This window comes from Neoarius graeffei, chromosome 2 (genome assembly GCF_027579695.1).
Source record: "Neoarius graeffei isolate fNeoGra1 chromosome 2, fNeoGra1.pri, whole genome shotgun sequence".
In the NCBI taxonomy this organism is placed as follows: Eukaryota; Metazoa; Chordata; class Actinopteri; order Siluriformes; family Ariidae; genus Neoarius; species Neoarius graeffei.
In genome coordinates this window covers 83,276,351-83,296,201 of record NC_083570.1, presented here as the reverse complement: position 1 = coordinate 83,296,201, position 19,851 = coordinate 83,276,351, and the positions used below count along the sequence as shown (strand labels likewise).

The window sequence follows — 19,851 nt, the reverse complement described above, 5'->3', positions numbered from 1 at the left end:
GGGTGCTCCGGTTTCCCCCACAGTCCAAAGACATGCAGGTTAGGTTAACTGGTGACTCTAAATTGACCGTAGGTGTGAATGTGAGTGTGAATGGTTGTCTGTGTCTATGCCCATGTTTACATTAGACCGTATCAGCGGATCATCAGATTAACGTTTTTAAAACGATTAGTGTGCACACAGCAACACCAATACACGATTTGCGTGCACACAGCAACGCCAATACACGGATACGCTCGGCTCCGCAGGCATCCTGCGCTCCAAATCACTCCGCCCTGAACAGCGAGTGCCCTCTGGAGGGTGCGCACTCCGGCCCTGCGCAGCTCACAGAGCACGCGAGTGAAGTGCACAAGCTGTGATTCGGGACTGAGCCGCTGTGTGTGTGATCCCAGCGCATATCACTTACCACTTGCAAGTGGAAGGATGGCAAGCCTAAAGAAAATCATAACTACACAATGGGCAGTATTTGCATCAGTATTTGCAGTATTTTCATACTTTTATACTCTTTAATGAAAGGTGATACAAGGCGGAAGTCCGCGCCGTTTTTCAGCAGTCGCGTCACATGACCAACGCCAGCGAATCAGGAAGGTGGACGTCACAGTGACGTTGTCCAATGACGACGCCAGCTAGAGCTCAGCACAGCGTATCCGCGTACCTCAGTGTTTACACAGCACCGGATCAGACACGATCTAGATTGAATACGTGGACGCTGGCGGATTCCCGTTTCCCGGCGTTTTAATGTAAACGGACAGTGCATCCGCGAAGAAAACGAGACAGATACGGTCTAATGTAAACTTGGCCTATGTGTCAGCCCTGTGATGACCTGGCGACTTGTCCAGGGTGTACCCCGCCTTTCGCCCGTAGTCAGCTGGGATAGGCTCCAGCTTGCCTGCGACCCTGTAGAACAGGATAAAGCGGCTACAGATAATGAGATGAGGTCATGAAAATAATTTTTTCCTGACACCCAGTTATCTTTGTTTATTCTTTAGTGGACCGAAAGCTACTGAATTTGAATCACAGACTTCCAATTTTATTAGGGTTTTTAAAAAATTTTTTTAACAGAGCAATTAATGAATTTAGGGCCACGTGGCCCTAAATTCTCCGCTATATTTTTTTCTTGCTTCACTGTGACGCAATACAAGATACTACGTCATGAATCCCGTGGTGGGCTTTCCCTGTTCACGCAAGGCATTGTGGGATACAAATTTAAGACAGGAAAGGGTTAGGGATGTGAGTGTGAGAATGAAACCTGAAAGATCAACTACAGTAACGGAAAGCAAGAAAAAAGACGTTATGTTGAGAAAGGAAAGGAAATGCAGGACCAAACCAACAAATCAGCGAACACCTCGGTGTGATCAGCTGTTCGTTTCATGAAAGAATTATATGTAACTGTCAGTGCAAGGCCAAAGGTAAACCTGCAAATGTGAGCGATTTCATGCACATTACTTGCTAGGGAATTCCTGCAAATTAAATAACTTCCCAGCCACAGAATGGCCTGGGTTTTTTTTCTCTAGATATTACAAAAATAAACATACATCACAATAGGGGTGGGCGATATGGGCAAAAAATAATATCTCGATATTTTTTAGGATTTTAACGATAACGATATTTTGACGATATTTAAAAAAAAAAAAAAAAAACACTTGCTTAAAGATTACAATAATTACAATGACTAAAAGAATCATTGCAGTGACACATATTTAAGGAAAAGCCATATTTATTTTCTTAAACAACTTTAAATTAATAAAAATGAATAATTCAATTGACAGTTCGTAACGGCAGCAAACATTCTAATCAACCGTCTCTGACGGCAGTACGGGTCTGCAAATATCCCGCTTGTTCCGCTGCCAACAACCAATCATATGTCGATCTGAACCAACAGCTTTCCAATCATCTTGCAGCTTCGTGCTCCGCTGTCCCTCTCCTGCCGTTATAGAAGTACTGCGCCTGCGCAGTGTCAAAATAATCCACGAGAAAAGTGGATTTTAAAGCTTTTTCTGAGTCATGAGAACCAACCGAACACTCAAGTATAATCAACTTTTCATGGCGATTTCAATCATATGCTCTTCGCGACCGTTAGTTTTCACAGAGTCCAGTATTGATATCTCCCCATTCATGTTCAGAGGGTCTGGTCTCACTAATCCGAAAAAGATGCCTGAAAGTGGCCGGCGAGTGACCGCACTTGGCCTGATAGGAGCCCGTCACAGCTTCTTCTTCTTTGTTTTTTTTTTTTTCCCCTCAAAAAAAAAAAAAAAACGTAAACTACAAGTCAAAGTTTTTCAGTATAACAATAATAAAGAAAAATGTGCTCAATTTAAAATGTATTGAAACTATTCAAAATCGGCTGATCGGTTCATTCATTATTATCCGTGAGTACAGAAACACTAGTAATAATTTCTGGATCATTGCTATAAACGTGGACTAACATTTCTTGGGAACCAATGGGTTAATGACATGGAATGAACCAACCGACCAATCGCATTTTTCCTTCAGATGGTATCTGGGTAAATGAGCAGCTGTCTCAGCCAATCACATTTTATTGCTGGACGGGATCATATCACGACATCTTCCGGTAGATACCCGAAATCAGCTTTGTGCATTGTGAGGCCAGCGGAGCAAAAAAAAAAAAAAAAAACTTTTAATATGCTGAGCAATGTTTGATACATTTTGGAAAGTTGTTTTGGTTGCTTTATAGGTTTCTTAGAATATTTAACTCGTCACGTCTGTGCTGCTCTCCTGGGTTGCTAGAAACAGTTGTGTTGCCCTGGCTTGGCGTATAAAACGTGTGCCCCCCCCCCCCCAAAAGCAATTCAAGGCCCGTCTGTCAGTCCGTGTCTGGCGCCGGGTCTGCTCCGCTCTGTATTGATTTTTGGCGGCTTAATTAAAAAAAACTCGATAATGCAAAATTACACATCGTCAAAACAACATTCACGATGACATCGCAGACGATACATATCGCCCACCCCTACATCACAATGACCAAATTTCAGAGAGAACTAAATTTAAAAGATTTTATGAAATCGAAAGATTTTTTAAGAACTCGAGAGACTAACTTGAGTATAATACAGTAACTTAAAAAACAGACCTAAACACAGTAACAAAGTAATCACATTTTGTTCTTTCCCCATCTCTGATGGTGTGGTGTGAAACATCACTGTGGCAAAGCCAAGTTTGCACTGTACTGATACAAAACACGGCTTTTTGCCGACATGGTGAAAATATAATGCATCTTAAATCACAGAGTTGTGTTCAATACAATTTTGAAAGTGTTACTTTATTTTTTTTAACTCCTAAACATTCACATATAACATTTTGTATGCTTGTATGACCCTGTTGTACAGTTTTACTACAGACTAAATGGCTTCAAGGCGGTTGACCTTCCTTCACTGTGCTATTCTTGCCCGCCTTGGCTCATTTATGAGCGTGCCAGCTACAATGGGCCATTGTCCATGGTGCAAAACAACATCCTCTGAGGATGCTATAAACCATGGGTCAATCCCAGCAGGCCAGCACAACAGTACAAATCTGGATGTTAATGCTAGTGTAAGACAGTCTGAAGTGAAGAAAAAAAAATGGTAAGACATGTCAAAAGAAAAACATCTATAAAGCAATTAACTGGAAATATTAGTTGATCAATATTTCAGAAAAGCTCTGTATAACCCAGACTGCTGTAAAGAGGTGGGAATAAGTCCCCCCCTAGGTAGACTAAGATTTATGCATCATTCCTGCATATACTGTACGTAATGAGTGTCTAATCTGCCCATCATAGTGTAAATATCTTATAGCAGTACACCAACATGGACTGGGTTTAGGGTATAGTTACGTGCTGTATCTATAAGTCTAATGCTGAAATATGTTTAAGTCTAGGCTGAAAACGTATCTGTTCAGTCAAGCCTTTTGTTAATGGTGTTTATGAGGTAAAGGAGTAGATCTGGAGGATCCTCAGGCATAGAGTGTTTTGGTAAACTGGGATGTATGGATGCTGTCAGTCCCCCACTCGCTTGCTCACTCGAGTTTGTTGACGGTGTAGTGGCTGCTGCTTTATGTCCCGGGGCTCCCTCATGCCTGTGTTACCTTCTGGCTCTCCCCTTTTAGTTATGCTGTCATAGTTTTGCCGGAGTCTCTGCTTGTACTCAGTGCAATATGTATACTGTTCCTACTTATTCAGGTGACATTTGGGCATGCCTAACAACCTGTGCTTTCTCTCCCCCCCCCCAATCTGTTCCTCTGTCAATCCTGAGATCGAGACGCTGACCTCTTCTGCTCCTCGGACCTGCCTGATCCATCCTGGTGCACTGTGTCTGGTTGGAGTCTCATCATATCGCTCCTGTGGAGGACGGCCCCATACGAACAGTTGAAAGTCACACCTGGAAGACGCTCTGGGCGCTTACAGTAATGCTTTTATGGCTGAGGACTACAGTTGACTTGCTAACTTTAGGACTGCAGTTGTCATGAACAGATTTGCACTCAAGTTTCCATCAATGAAGAGTTTATAACATCAACGAAACTGACTTCATGTTAAAACTGTTAATGTTATAGTCATGTTGTCTGTTGTTGCCCAGGTGAGGATGGGTTCCCTTTAGAGTCTGGTTCCTCTCGAGGTTTCTTCCTCATGTCGTCTGAGGGAGTTTTTCCTTGCCACTGTCGCCACAGGCTTGCTCACTGGGGATAGATTAGGGATAAAGTTGGCTCAGGTTTTAATTCATTCAAATTCTGTAAAGCTGCTTTGCGACAATGTCTGTTGTTAAAAGCGCTACACAAATAGACTTGACTTGTATCTGGTCATGCTTCTAGTTTTTTTTTTTTTTCACCTTTAAGCTCTTTTCGAATTCACGGTCAAACTAAATTCTAAACATGCACACAAATTTCTCATTGGTCTAACACAGTCTTTGAGTGATGCTCCCGATGTGAATACAGAACAACATTGAGTGATGGCAGGTTGCTGGTGGCTTTTTTTTTTGGGCAGCTCTATGTTCTTCTGATTTCCCGTGCAACTCTAAAACCTGTACACCCAAAAGTTCCTAAGTTGAGCATTTTCTTGAGCAGGCTTCAAATTCATTATTTCAACAAGCTTCAACCAAGCACTGAATTTGCTTTTCTTGAGCCAGACCTCAAACTTGCTCTTACCCAATTAGATGAAAGTAACATTAACAGAAACTATTTTAACTTATTACCTCAAGAAGTGGTTATTTTTTGATGAGAGGGCCCACGGAAACACTAACTTGAAACTGTAGATTGCGTTACCAACCAACCATTCGCAGGACAAAAACAAAAAGATGTAATCATTACTATCCTGCGCTACGAGCATTTAATGAAGACCTCATAACACTTATGCCCTTATAAGCCCATTGCTTTAATTTTGACATGATGCCGTGCGTACTAGGACACCTTCATAAAACGCTACCCAGCTTTTTTTCAGAGCACGCAAAGTCTCAGTGATATAGCTTATGTGGTTTCTGAAAAAACTTGCCCAGATTGAGTCCACTTGTACAAAGTCCAATAACAAAAATCAAGGGCCATAACTCTGAAAATAATAATTTCTCGTAAATGATTTTCGAACTCAACTAAGATCACAAATAGTAATATGAGCATGCAAAGTTTCATTGATGCAGCTTATGTGGCTTCTGAGAAAACTTGTCCAGATTGAAACTGACGGACTTCATTTCTATATCCCCCTGCGCACTTCATGGCGGGGGATAATAACTACTGAACTGCACAAACACTCAAATTTTTACCTGCTTTTCTAGGCAGTTAAAAAAAAAAAATTATGCAACAGACAGTGCATTTAAACTATTTTTTTCCTACATCTATCTCGAACACTCACGGTGATGCCTTTTCAAAGCCTTCAAAAAACATGCTAAAAAACAAAAAACCTTCAGTGATCTTTATTTAATGTCTACAGAAATAAAAATTATCACACAGAAAGTGAAAAAAATTCTATATAAAATCTGATCATTTAACAACTTTAAAAATTCAGTAACAAATCTTTAACATCTAACTAGTTGCTTCTAATCAGTCTGCAACTGTTATAAAAACACTGATAACACCTTTGATATCTTAGAAAATAAAAGTTTCTAATATCCCAATATCAATATTACATCATCACCCTGCCCAGCTCGACCATCCAGTCCAGAATGTGTTGCCGTGCTGAAAACGTTCCTTCGTCGGTACAGTTAAGTCTACGGCTGCATCGTACAAAAAGTGTCACAAAACAGAGATATGAGATACATGTGCTGATATGCATAAGATATTTTTCGCATGCTGATTCTGAATAAAAGAGCGTCAGTGTTAAGCAATTAAAGAGTGCTGCCGTATTTTCATTAATCTACCCTATAAGCTCCAGGTTGACGGTTCCATCAACATCATCATATCTGAACATATACTCAGGGTTTTTTCTAGAAAAATTTAGTATGAGGGCGCTCACCATGGCGAGGGAGCGAAGCGGGGGGGGATGGTGCCGGTTGTCCCCCCCGTGCGAAGCCTTTGAAAAATTGAGGCTCCAATGGGACATTCTGAGGCTATCTGAGAGGGAAATTGTAACAAATTGTCTGTCAACATTGAAAAAGAAAGAAGTAATCATCTTCTGCCCCGGACAGTCTTCGGCTTTCTTCTGTTTCGTGCCACGGGACGACAGCTTTAAATGCCCAAGTGTCAACAAAAACAACTCGCGAACTACTTCTGTCAAAAGCTCCCGCGCCAGTGGGTGAAAGGTCATTCAGTCTCGAGAAATCTCGCTCTACAAGTCAGCTGGCCTTGTATGTAGCCCATGTCAAATCTCGCGAGAGCAGCCGCGACAAGTAAACAACATGGCGCCTCAGTCTGAAAAACGCCAATTCGGATTGTTTTTGCACCGTCTGGTGGTGTATCTACTATGATTGGAATATTTTTGGAGTAATTATAACGTATTTGATGATCAGACACATTGTCACGTGGTGTTTTCACGGAGAAAAGATCATTTTGAGAGATTGCATGTTGTGCAGTAGCATATAAGTACATGGCCTAAGTGTGACTTGGGGTTCAATCGACATTTCGGTAAGAGGGCGCACGCCGAGAGGAAGCGGGCACAGCGCCCCTGTTCCCCGGTTTAGACGAAAGCCTGTATACTTAATGCTGGTGCGTTATTAAAGACCATTACAGCACATTACAGGCATTTGTGTGCTCTGATGGTCTGAAAGTGTGCAAAAAACAGCAAGACGTGAAACAGCAATCATATTACCTCCCATGCCATAGACTATAGCCTGGAATTAAAAAGGAAACACTGCAGTATGAGACAAAGTTTCAGATCTGTTATGAATTTCCCCTTGACGGATATGTAACTACTAGCTGTAACCCTTAGAAAGGCAATAACGTACTCAAACTAACGAACAAACTAACTGCAGACCCCCCCCTTCATCTAAACCATTATACAAAGAACTAGAGTAGATTTGCTATTAAATGCAGCCCTGCACATTTTACCCTCAGGGAAAACATCATATTATTATTAAGTTAAAATGTTTGTGCTGGGCTTCTTCCTAATTTTATAATTGTGAGTGAATTATTATTGTTTTTTTAAACCACAAAAACCCAGTCATACCAAAGTCACGAAACATGTGTTAATCGTTTTTTTCCGCAGATTAAAAGGGGAAACAGAAATTTGGGGTTTACATCACGTAACATCCTACAGCTCATTATGAAATATTTATGGGCAGGCTCTAATAACATGGAAAAATACAGCAAATGAAGTCTGGAAAGACTGAACTCCTACAAATTATAGACACTCATTAGTAATGCAATGTAATGTAAGCTTAATTTAGGCCTAAATATACTGATAAAGTAAGGAATTAAAAAATATATATCCCCATATGTACTCTTTCATTTATTTCAGACCAGATAAAGTATATTTATCTTCATGTAATGCTGTTCTTCTGTTTCCAGTGTTGTTTGTATGTTAAATACATCCATACTAATAAGTGGTTGGATTTACAAGGACTTGTAAGTACAACGCTAATAATAATAGATTTTTTTTTAAATGTTATAGTTTAACAAAGAAAATGATGTAAGGAGAAAGTGAGGTAAGGAAGCTTTCTGTTAAGTCTTTACGTAACATTTAAAGAAAAACTTTCCAGTGTTGCTGCTTAAAACAGTCTTTGGAAAGGCTTTGTAAACTTTCCTAATATGGAAAAGACTTCAGGACAAGAAGACAGTTTATGCTTTTGGGTTTCTCTGTAATGTGACAAGCTGCGTTTTTTCCCCCGCCTAAGAAAAAATTTTAACTTCGAGAGAGAGAGAGAAAAAAAAAAATACAGTAGAGGTTGGTGAGGGATTGACTATAACAGAAGTGATAATGGGAAGTAACTTCTCATGGAGGTTCCATAACATTAAATGTCACTATAAACAGTTAAAAACAATCTTGGGTTATTTATTAATAAACTTTAAAAAGGGGAAATCATTGGGAAATCACTACTTCAGGGTCATGCTGTTATACAAAAATAATTTACTTTTGGATCACGCCACCCCGGCATAGATTATTTTTGTATAACACCACAGTGGGAAAGGTGTTATTCGTTACATGCAGCATAAGCTAGTCAAAAGGTAGTGTGTTATACGGTACACTACTCCTGTGTGTCTGAGGAATGAAACTGACATTTAAATGAACTGAATAGTAAAACTGATCATTTACATGGTCATGAACCACTGAACGGAGGAATAACCGAGCAACTTGCAGAATGCAGAACACCTGTATAAAAAGGGTCATGTAAATAAATGTTTAGCAGAAAAAACACGTTTCCTTGCACTTAACAGGACCAGTGCTGAGCCTGCGTAATTCACTACTATGAAAGTGAGCAGCAGGTAAAGATCTGCAACACCAGTCTCAGTCTGCTGGGAGCACAAGTGTGTGTGTGTGTGTGTGTGTGCGCGCGCGCGCATACGCTGGCTATCAAGCTGGTCATAAAAATCCCCCAAAAGCAGCATGAGTGTCCAACTGACAAGAAATTACTGCACTATTATTCATCTGTTTTACTTTTCGATGGTCTGTACAGACGTTTCAGAAAAAAAATTTCAAGCACAGATTTTGCTGTCTCCAACTAACGAAGAGATTTTTTGCCTATTGTTGAAGAAAACATTTCACATTTTCCAGCTGAATGAACTGGTTTTCATACATTTCACCAATACATTTCACAGTTCTTTTTATAATGACGTGAAACTGTTTGCAATTTAAGTAATTAAGCACTTTCCAAAAAAATAAAATTAAAAAAAAAAAAACTGTCTTCCAGTATTCCCAGTTCCCAATAGGGACAGACCAATGAGGTTCGAAGGTGTTCATTTTTAGGCGTTTTTCTCTGCACACTTATACATGATAAAAAGCACCAATACATAAGTTGACTATGATAAATAAATGTCCCACCCATTATCTGTAGCCGCTTATCCTGTGCAGGGTCGCAGGCAAGCTGGAGCCTATCCCAGCTGACTACGGGTGAAAGGCAGGGTACACCCTGGACAAGTCGCCAGGTCATCACAGGGCTGACACATAGACACAGACAACCATTCACGCTCACATTCACACCTACGGTCAATTTAGAGTCACCAGTTAACCTAACCTGCATGTCTTTGGACTGTGGGGGAAACCGGAGCACCCGGAGGAAACCCACGCGGACACGGGGAGAACATGCAAACTCCACACAGAAAGTCCCCCGTCAGCTGGGCTTGAACCCAGAACCTTCTGGCTGTCAGGCAACAGTGCTAACCACTACACCACTCGTACCGCCTAAATAAATGTTCCGTTTATAATATTTGGGACATTCCACCGAATGGGTGCCATTTGCTTGTTGTACCACTCTCAAATTAAACTTAATTTGTTATATCTTTTCAACACTGATTATAATAACACACATATTTAACTATTCAAAATGTGTATTGGTCAACCTCAGGCTACGTTACAAGGTTTGGAAGTCAAAGATGGCTGCATTTTTTCAGTCCTGTTACCAAAACTCTGAAAGTAACAGGACTGAGTTTTTAGCCAAGGATTAGCTAATACATGGAATTAAGCCACATGGCGTCATCGCTAATAGCATGACCACACTTAGCACATTCTAGTGATTTACCAAAAATCTGTATTTTTAAAATAAACAAATATCATCTAAGAAATAATTTAAGTAACAGGACAGTATGTTGACATTGACCTAATCAGTCAAAGTTAAAAAAATCATCAAATATACAGAAAAGTAAATGAGAGAACTAACTTTTGGTCTTCCCATGGCCTTCAGAAGACACAACTGATGTAACTTCCTGTTGAGCATGTGATTTATGGAATGTTCCAAATTTGTCAGATGGGGTAATGTTTGGGTAACAGGACTGAGTGAAAACCCAGGCACACGACTAAAATGTGTATTTTAACTAAGATATTGTGGATTTCTTATGAAAAAAATATATATATTTAAACCGTGGATAGGATATGGAGTCACACAACAGTGCAAAAGAAATACTGTTTCTGAAGGATTTTAATCATAATATTTCATAGTTAAGTATAAAGTTAGAGTGCGGGGACAGGTAACACATGCTATTTTTCAATGTTTTAGGTAGTTTTTATTAATCCTTACAATTATATATCTTAAATTTGAAATCAGATCAACGTGCAGGACATTCTGCGTAATAAGGAAACGTATTTTAAACGCATTTTAAAGTACATTTTTATGTGCATTTATACATCAAATTTTCTAGGGACGGAAATGGCACCGATTCGGTGGAATGGCTCATTTACCGTATTAGTAGCAGCCACACAGATTGAAAGCAGCCATGCTAAAGCAACTTCATGTTCTTGTAATCTTCCCAGACAGGAAGTAACACACCATCATGGCTTTTCTGTATTGTACTCATACGGTACCAGTGTCAACAGCAGGAACCAGTGACAAAGGAAGTAAAGGCAGGCTTCATACAAAACACCATGTACTTAAAAGATCCAATGGACATTGATTTGACTAAACATGCTCAATTATGAAAATCACTTAAAGGGGACATATTAAGAAAAACCTCACTTATTCAATACTTGCGCACATACCTTTAGGTATCTGGAGTGCCTACCAACCCACGACCTCTGAAATAAGACACCCAGTAAGTTTATTTTGAGCTGCCTGTTTCAGAAAATATGTGCTTCAACAAGCCGTTCAGATTTGGCTCCTCTTTCTATGTCACTAGTGGAGCTCATTAGAATTATCCCGCCCCCTCAAACGAGTAGCTCCACTCATGGCTTGAGAACTGCCTTTGTTAATGAATACTCATAAGGAATGTTACCTGATTGGCCAGCGTGAGAGGGGGGTGGAGTGAGCAGTGGCTCATTATCATTTAAAGGAACAGGCGCTCAGACTAGCCATTTTGAACAGGGCTGTTTAGACAGAGTGAGAAGGGAGCTGTGGTGATTTATCCTTATGGTATTTTAACCAAAGCATGTCCCAGACATTTCATTAAGACTTCAGGGAACTGTGTCAACTTGTGGAAAAGGGGTATAATACGTCATCTTTAAGTCACATGACCTTCTGCCAGTTCAGAAGCCATGGACAAGGTCTGTCCAGGCCCTACAGAGTGGAAAACACCGCTACAGTCACCAATACCAAAACGTCCTACTTTTCGAAAAGAGCTGCACGTGAAAAAGTTTCTCACACGAACCCCGCTGTTTTGCAGCTTTATCTTTAGCCACTGCATCTGCAGTCTATTTTATAATTACACATTTCTTGGTACTGACTTGTTCCACTGAAACTCATCATAGAAGCTTGAGGTTTTTGCTGAATACCATCAATAACATGCGTGATTAATGTAAATTTAAAAATGACTAGACTAGCGATAAAGGTTTCAGGATTAGAAATGCTTCTTTAATGCCATTTCTACATTTTGATCTCCTAAAAAAAGAACAAAACTTTGACTGACTGACCATTTTTGTTGGTTCCACAAAAAACTAGAAATCCCACCAACATGGCAACCCTAAAAATGGTTTAAGAGTAATAGACTGAACATTTATTTAGGGCAGGGAGGGGTTTTGTATTTTCTACAACCCCTCAGTACAGATTTATTTCATGAAGATAATACACCTAGTCAGATATGAAGCTCATTATTCAAGTGTGTACAGGAATATTTGGGATATTTTTGGAGCCATTTTTTTTTTTAAATCCCTGAAGTCAACTTATTTATATTTTTAGTTATTAAGGTTCATAAATAAATAAACAAACTAATAAATGTACAAATTTTGTAAAAAATAAATTATGGACCCCTTTCTATTCTACATGAACCCCACTCGAAGAACCATGGCTTTATGGAACTAATAAAAGTTCTCTTACAAAACTGATACAAGAAACTTTTTCCCCCAGTCATTATTAGTTAATTCGGCCGACAGGCGATGAACTTATGCCATCATGTGCTGTCCGTCGTCCGTCCAGCATCGTCCACATTTCACAAAAATCACTTCTTCTCTCTCAATTCTTCACAGATTTTTTTATTCTTTTTGGCAGAAAGTTAGGTCTGCCTGGGGTGCATACAGCTTCTACCCAAATTTGCACAATTGCAATTAACAGTGAAGATATGGAGTAATTAATCCCTAACGAGCACTTTCGACACAAATCGCTTCTTCTCCCCCCTCAGTTCTTCACCAATTTTGATTCTTTCTGGCATGAAGGTAGGGGTACCTAGGGCGCATATAACTTCTACCCAGATTTGATTTCTCACGGGGCCGGAGCTAGCTACGCCGTCACTGACAGTCTCATTTCATTTCCTCACTTTCCTATCATGGAACAGTACAGTTAAGATGATTTTTAAATCATCTGTGTATTTTATAATAGGTTTATCCCATCAGGCTGAAACTGAGGCTCTTATGTGTTTACTTTGAGTTACATCGAGTTGGCAATACATGACTGCACATTATTTCCCCTGATGAAGTCTTGTCCATGAGCAATTCCAGCGTTATGGACGTGACACTTGAACTCAAAATGGCAACAAATGACCCAGTGCATGTTTTATTGTCTCCCAGTATTTAAACAGGTGTTGCATATTTTAAGGCTGTACCATACTGGAGAAGTGATAGAACAAGAACAATTCCCATAGTACATCTAGGGCATGCCAGAAAACGCCAATAAAAGATGCGTTATGGATGTGACAGAAAAAGTATCACTTTTCTTGGGTTACTGTACATTTTTATCAAACTCTGTGAAATTGTAAACCTAATGTCGAAATGGAGATATCCATTTGATAGAGGGGTCCAAGGTGAATATTAAAAAATCTTTGTTTAAAATATTTTGTATTTCATGCAGAGTTTCGGAAGGAAAAGTCAGCGTTATGGATGTGACGAAATTCCGTTATGGATGTGACGCGTCTGAAATAGACATGGCATACGTTTAGAAAATCAGCAATTTAACCACCATAACCCTTAGAAAAACTCTCTAAATATCAGCTAAAACTATCAAAGTTCTTAAATAATATTTAGGATGGCTATTGTTTTGCTGTTTTGTGGATTTTAGCATACATTTCTGTGGCTTGTGGCAATAATATAGAATTGTACATGATCAAAGTTGATTTTAGCTTGGGTTTTACATTATAAGAAAGAAAGACTGACAGTGACATATTAGGTTGGTTACAAATTGGTTCAACTTATTCACATCTGTAAAATACAGGCCTAGGTGATATCTCTGGGAGTGGTTTTGATGTATTACATGTTGCTTTATTTTTGCATGGTGAGGTTGACATTTACATGGAATTGCCTACATGCAAAATTTGAATCATACACATTTGAGTGAAGAATTCATGAAAAAGTGTTTAAAAAAACAGACTTATATTATAAGTGAGTTTTCGGGGAACTTTTTTTTTCTTCATTTTGAGATGTGTTTAAATTCCGTCAGTGGTAATCAGACATTATACAGTAAGCCCTCAGTATTCGCGGGGGTTAGGGACCGAACATGTCTGCGAATAAGCCAAAATCGCGAATACTTGTAAACCCCCCCCCCATAAAACTGCTCTTTATGTAGCGCACGGTACTCTCGTTGATGCCGTATCGAGAAGTCCTACCTTCTCCTGCAGCGTCATTACCTTCTTCTGGCGCTTAGGTTCCTTGGCAGGAGCCTTAGAAGATGCAGAGTGTTTAGGAGCCATTGTAGGGCGTAAAAATTATTAAAAAATACCAAGAATGCACAACACGTGAACATGTCTGAACTACGGGAACCGCAAGACTGTACTGTACAATGCGTTCATTCGTATCAGCCAATGAGCAGCAGCCCGCCATTCAAACTTCAGCCAATAGCGAGCGAGCATTCGGCTCCGAGAATGTAGCAGTGCGTAAACGTTCGCAGTGCATAAACGTTTGATATGTTCGCCGCAAATGACCGCAAATCGCTGAGATTTCCGCGAATGTATAGGAGATATGTTCTATATAAAATCCCGCGAATATGTGAATTCGCGAATACTGAACCGCGAATAGGTGGGGGTCTACTGTACTACAGATACAGTAGTGAAAGGCTGGGATGAAAAATGCTGTTATATTCATTATGTGTTGATTTCTCACTCCATTTGAATCAAAGTGTAAAATAAAATGATTCAGGTCTATTCAGATCATGTTTCATACGGAAAGGTTTATCTTAACTTCTGAGACATCTCTGGATTTATTCAGTTTAGTTAAGTGTGTTGTGAAGAGGACAGAACAGCAATTAATGACAACTGTTTGGACAGGATCGTTCATGTATACCTATTCCATCGTTCCATTTAAAGGGGCAACAAGTGATACATTTTTCCAGAGCCCTTAATCCATCACAAGTTCTGCTTTTCACACTTTACGCTTCTAGAAAATGTCAACATTAGTTTAATGCACTGTCCAACTCAGGCCTTTCTGCAAACGGCACAACGTGTGAGACTCTGACTCATACCGCACTCATCCAAGTTAGACAAAAGCATTCTCATGACCAGCCTGGTAATACTGTACTAACATGTACATCCTCTCAGCTGAAAGCCCTAGTTTTTTAGTCACATCTGAAGCAGAAGTTGCTCCACATTTATCCTACATGTGTGGACACTACGCTGTATACCACTGATGAGGACATGTTTATATTGGTGTGTCACCATTGCTCAGACAGACAGACAGTCAGAACAAAACTAGACGCTCCAGGCAGAGGTTTTTAGTAGAGTACAGCCAAAAATCTAATTAGCAGTCCTACTTGTTGTGAAAATCCTTCAGGAAGCTGTGGATTATCCAACTGTTGCTTCCTCAAGCTTGGCATAATCCAGATGCTGTATTAAAATTCTCTCTTGCTCCCAAAACAACAAAGTAAAATGCCTAGTAGTATCTGAAAGATGAAGCTGCTTGGCCAAGCAGCAAAATGTCAACATCATTCACATTTATTCCTTTGGTTTACACTTTTATCCACGTGACTTCACAAGAGGATGTCTTGTCTAAGGTTGTGCCCAAAGACTCAACAGTGGGTTATCTGGCAATTCTGGGATTTGATCTCACAATATTCCCGTCAGTAGATCAGAAACTTAAAGGCAAATTTTGGTCAAATTAAATTTTGAAAAAATAATTTTTATTTTCAATAAGGGGCGGTACGGTGGTGTAGTGATTAGCACTGTTGCCTCACAGCAAGAAGGTCCTGGGTTTGAGCCCAGCGGCCAGCGAGGGCCTTTCTGTGTGGAGTTTGCATGTTCTCCCCTTGTCTGTGTGGGTTTCCTCCGGTTTCCCCCACAGTCCAAAGACATGCAGGTTAGGCTAAATTGGTGGCTCTAAATTGACCGTACGTGTGAATGTGAGTGTGAATGGTTGTTTATCTCTGTGTCAGCCCTGCAATGACCTGGCGACTTGTCCAGGGTGTACCCCGCCTCTCGCCCATAGTCAGCTGGGATAGGCTCCAGCTTGCCTGCGACCCTGTAGAACAGGATAAGCAGCTACAGATAATGGATGGATGGATGGATCTTCAATAAGCACCTTATTCAGGTCAGCGTCACAGAGTATCAGTAGCCTATCTCGGGAATACAGGGCACAAAGCAGAAACACACCCTGAACATGAAACCAGTCTATGTCAGGGCACCAAACAAACATTTAAATCTAGGGACTATTTAGTGTAGCCATTCCACCTAATCCAACGACTACATGTTTTCTGGGAGGTGGAAGGAAACCAGAGAACCTAAAAGAAACAACCAAACTCAGGATGCACCAATCCCATGTCTTCCATTTTCAATATGGTACCAGTATTGATGGTAACCCTATGCAGATTCAACAATGACATCCTCTTAGTAATAGAGACAACTGTCTAAAGGTTCATGTCACAATATACAGAACATCGCAGGCATGATGGAGGCATTCTTTAAGACAAGTCATGTCCTGCAAGATCATAACACAGTTACGCAGCATGAAATATATCAGTCAATCGGCTAAAATTACACATTCATGTCAGTTGCATCGCATTCAGTCACCACTGCATCACACGTTTGCTTTAGGGATGGACTGATCTGATACTGTGGTGATACTTAATTGGAACATTTGATCGGTACCGAGTCAAGTTTGAGTATTATTTCAGGGCAGTGGTGACTCTTTGACGAAGACATTGGACTACTGATTGGAAGATCATGACCACTACGCTGTCATTGCTGGGCCTTTCCCTCAACTTCTCACTTATGTATGTAAATGTCATTCGCTCTGAACGTCTGCCAAATGACATGAATGTAATTTCTTAGCTGAGTATACAGGATGAAATGTTCTGCAATATCATTTCAGTACCTTCTCAAACCAGTGACCTATCAAGGTCCCATGGCTACAAACATCCCTCACTTACTACTACTACGAATAAAAACTCTTCATACACACAAAAGACAAAAGCCTGCGCTGATGTTTTCTGTGATCAGTGTTCTGGCCTCTGAATAGGAAGTTGACATCTTCCACGCCCGTGTACTGAGCTGAAGGAAGCAGGCCTGTGACCACACCGCATCCTGTTTAGTGCACTGTGGACAGTAAAGTGAACACGTTGACGCACCAGGTGCTTTAATGGGATTTCTGCTGGGATATTGAACTATTGTCATTTGGCTAGTCCAGTCCATCAGTGTGTTTCTAAGCCGGTCAGTCCACCACAGCTCTACTAATGCAGAGCAGGCTGGTTTCTGAAGCAGCTTTCAGTGTAAAAGCACTTATGGTCTGGTTGGACTAGTGAGAAGAAGAAGAAGGAAGAAGAAGGAGAGAAGTTGCTGCACAAGGAAAGTCCCAGATGATTTGGTTGTTGACATTGTATGTCAATTGTACACAGGAATGTAATGATACCTGCTTTGCCCAGAAAGTCTCCATTGTTTTCAACACAAGTAAATATTTTCCATAAACTGTTATAAACTAATAAACACATGGTGTGTATGGGTGAAACCTCCAGAAATGGTGTTAGCTCTAATAGAAGGAACTTTACTTATACTTACACTCTCTCTCTCTCTCTGTCTGTCTGTCTGTCTGTGTTGTACTCAACTTCTCCTTCTCTATCATCATCATCATGACACCATTCTGCTCTAACAGAAATGCTTATATATAAATAAACACACTTACTGTTTAGGAAAAGTCTTCTGCACTCCAAAGGCAGCTACACAAATAGTCTTTTTTCATAGTTTCTTAGCTCACGAAAGTGAGACAACCCCGACATGCACCCATTCTAACTTGGCTCCATGTGAGTCAGTAGAATGACTCGCAACGAATCGGTTCCTTTCAAACGACTCTTGAACCGGAGCCGAGTGAATCGATTCAAATGAACCCAAACACCGCTTCGAACGCAACCTAGATCAGATTTAGTCTGTTTTTTTTAAGACTGTATGTTGTATGTATCGCTACACTCACGTATATATACTGAAAAAATTTCCATAATTGTTTATGTTAATCAAAACAGGACTATTTGAACTGAGCGAGTCTAAAAATAAGTCCCGCCTCCTGTATTCGGATTGGTCAGTTCGTACTCGTGAGCCTGCTTACTGGAAAGTGAGCATGCGTGAGCTAGCCAATCATGTCGCGGCTGGAGATATTTACTGGAATACAGGTAGAAGGGAAAATAAGGTCACAAACATTGCTTGGGGGCAACAGCACGACTTGGTGTCTGCATGAATACTATTTATATTTTTCCTAGCACTTCAGAAAAAAAAACGTTAAAGAGTTCATAATGGGAAAATAAGACATGTCAAAGTATCCGACATTAAAATGTTGACCAGACTTGTTAAAAAAAGAAATAAGCGCCCTCTAGTGGTGTTTTATAACATTTATATTAATTAACGTCCATTTCACCCTTTAGTTCTCACAATGCTGCATCCATCCATCCATCCATTATTTGTAGCCGCTTTATCCTGTTCTACAGGGTCGCAGGCAAGCTGGAGCCTATCCCAGCTGACTACGGGTGAAAGGCGGGGTACACCCTGGACAAGTCGCCAGGTCATCACAGGGCTGACGCATAGACACAGACAACCATTCACACTCACATTCACACCTACGGTCAATTTAGAGTCACCAGTTAACCTAACCTGCATGTCTTTGGACTGTGGGGGAAACCGGAGCACCCGGAGGAAACCCATGCGGACACGGGGAGAACATGCAAACTCCACACAGAAAGGCCCTCGCCGGCCCCGGGGCTCGAACCCAGGACCTTCTTGCTGTGAGGCGACAGTAACCACTACACCACCGTGCAACCCATAATGCTGCAGTTATGCATATTTATTTTAAGAATATAATCGAATGATAAAAATGTTAGGCACAAATTCATGAAATCTCCACCCACAAAACAAATTAATTACACTGTGTGAAAACGCTGTGTGAAAGACTCAAAACTTTTTCATTTTAGATAAGTCTTTATTTATCACACATACACTCAAGCACAGACTTGATTTCTGCATTTAACCCATCTGAAGCAGTGAACACACATATGCAAACACAAGTGACTAATGAGCACACACACATACCCAGAGTAGTCGGGCAGCTATGCTATAGTCCCTGAGGAGCAGTTCGGGATTAGGTGCCTTGCTCAAGGGCACTTCAGCCCAAGGCCGCCCCATGTTAACCTAACCACATGTCTTTGGACTGTGGGGGAAACCGGAGCGCCCAGAGGAAACCCACACAGACATGGGGAGAACATCCAAACTCCACACAGAAAAGCCCCTGTCGGCTGCTGGGCTTGAACCCAGAACCTTCTTACTGTAAGGTGACAGTGCTAGCCACTACACCACCGTGCTACCTTATATGGCCAGAAGTATGTGAACACCTGGCCATCACACCCATAATATGTGTGGTTATGTGGTACTTCCCCAAACTGTTGCTCCGAAGTTGAAAGCAGAAACACACAATTGCACAGGATGTATTTGTATGCTGTAGTAGTATTACAGTTTGACTTCACTGGAACTAAAGGACCCAAGTATGTTCCAGCATGACAATGCACCTGTACACAAAGTGAGGTCCATGAAGACATGGTGTATTAAGGTTGGAGTGGACAAACTCCAGTGGCCTGCACAGAGTCCTGACCTCAACCCTACTGAACACTTTTGGGATGAGCTGAAACGCCGACTGACCCAACAACCTCCTCATCCAACATCAGTGCTTGACCTCAGTAATGCTCTTGTAGCTGAATGAACACAAATCCCCTGAGTCACACTCCAAAATCTAGTGGAAAGCCTTCCCAGAAGAGTGGAGGTTATTATCACAGCAAAGGGGGTTAAATCTAGAATGGGATGTTCAATAAGTATGTGTGATGGTCAGGTGTCCACACACTTTGGTTATTTGGTGTATTAACATAATTTCCCGTTTTTTATCTCATCTCATCTCATTATCTCTAGCCGCTTTATCCTGTTCTACAGGGTCGCAGGCAAGCTGGAGCCTATCCCAGCTGACTACGGGCGAAAGGCGGGGTA

General features: G+C 40.7%; 1 protein-coding gene across 1 annotated transcript in view; it reads right to left on the bottom strand.

The window, feature by feature from the left end:
• The window catches only part of si:dkeyp-19e1.3 (USP6 N-terminal-like protein), a 67,309-nt gene extending 49,593 nt beyond the window's left edge, over positions 1 to 17,716 (bottom strand). The window contains exon 1 of the mRNA XM_060915083.1: positions 17,519 to 17,716. The gene's annotated coding sequence lies outside the window, so the exon portion shown is untranslated. The remainder of the gene's footprint in view (positions 1 to 17,518) is intronic.
• Between the last annotated feature and the right edge of the window lie 2,135 nt (positions 17,717 to 19,851).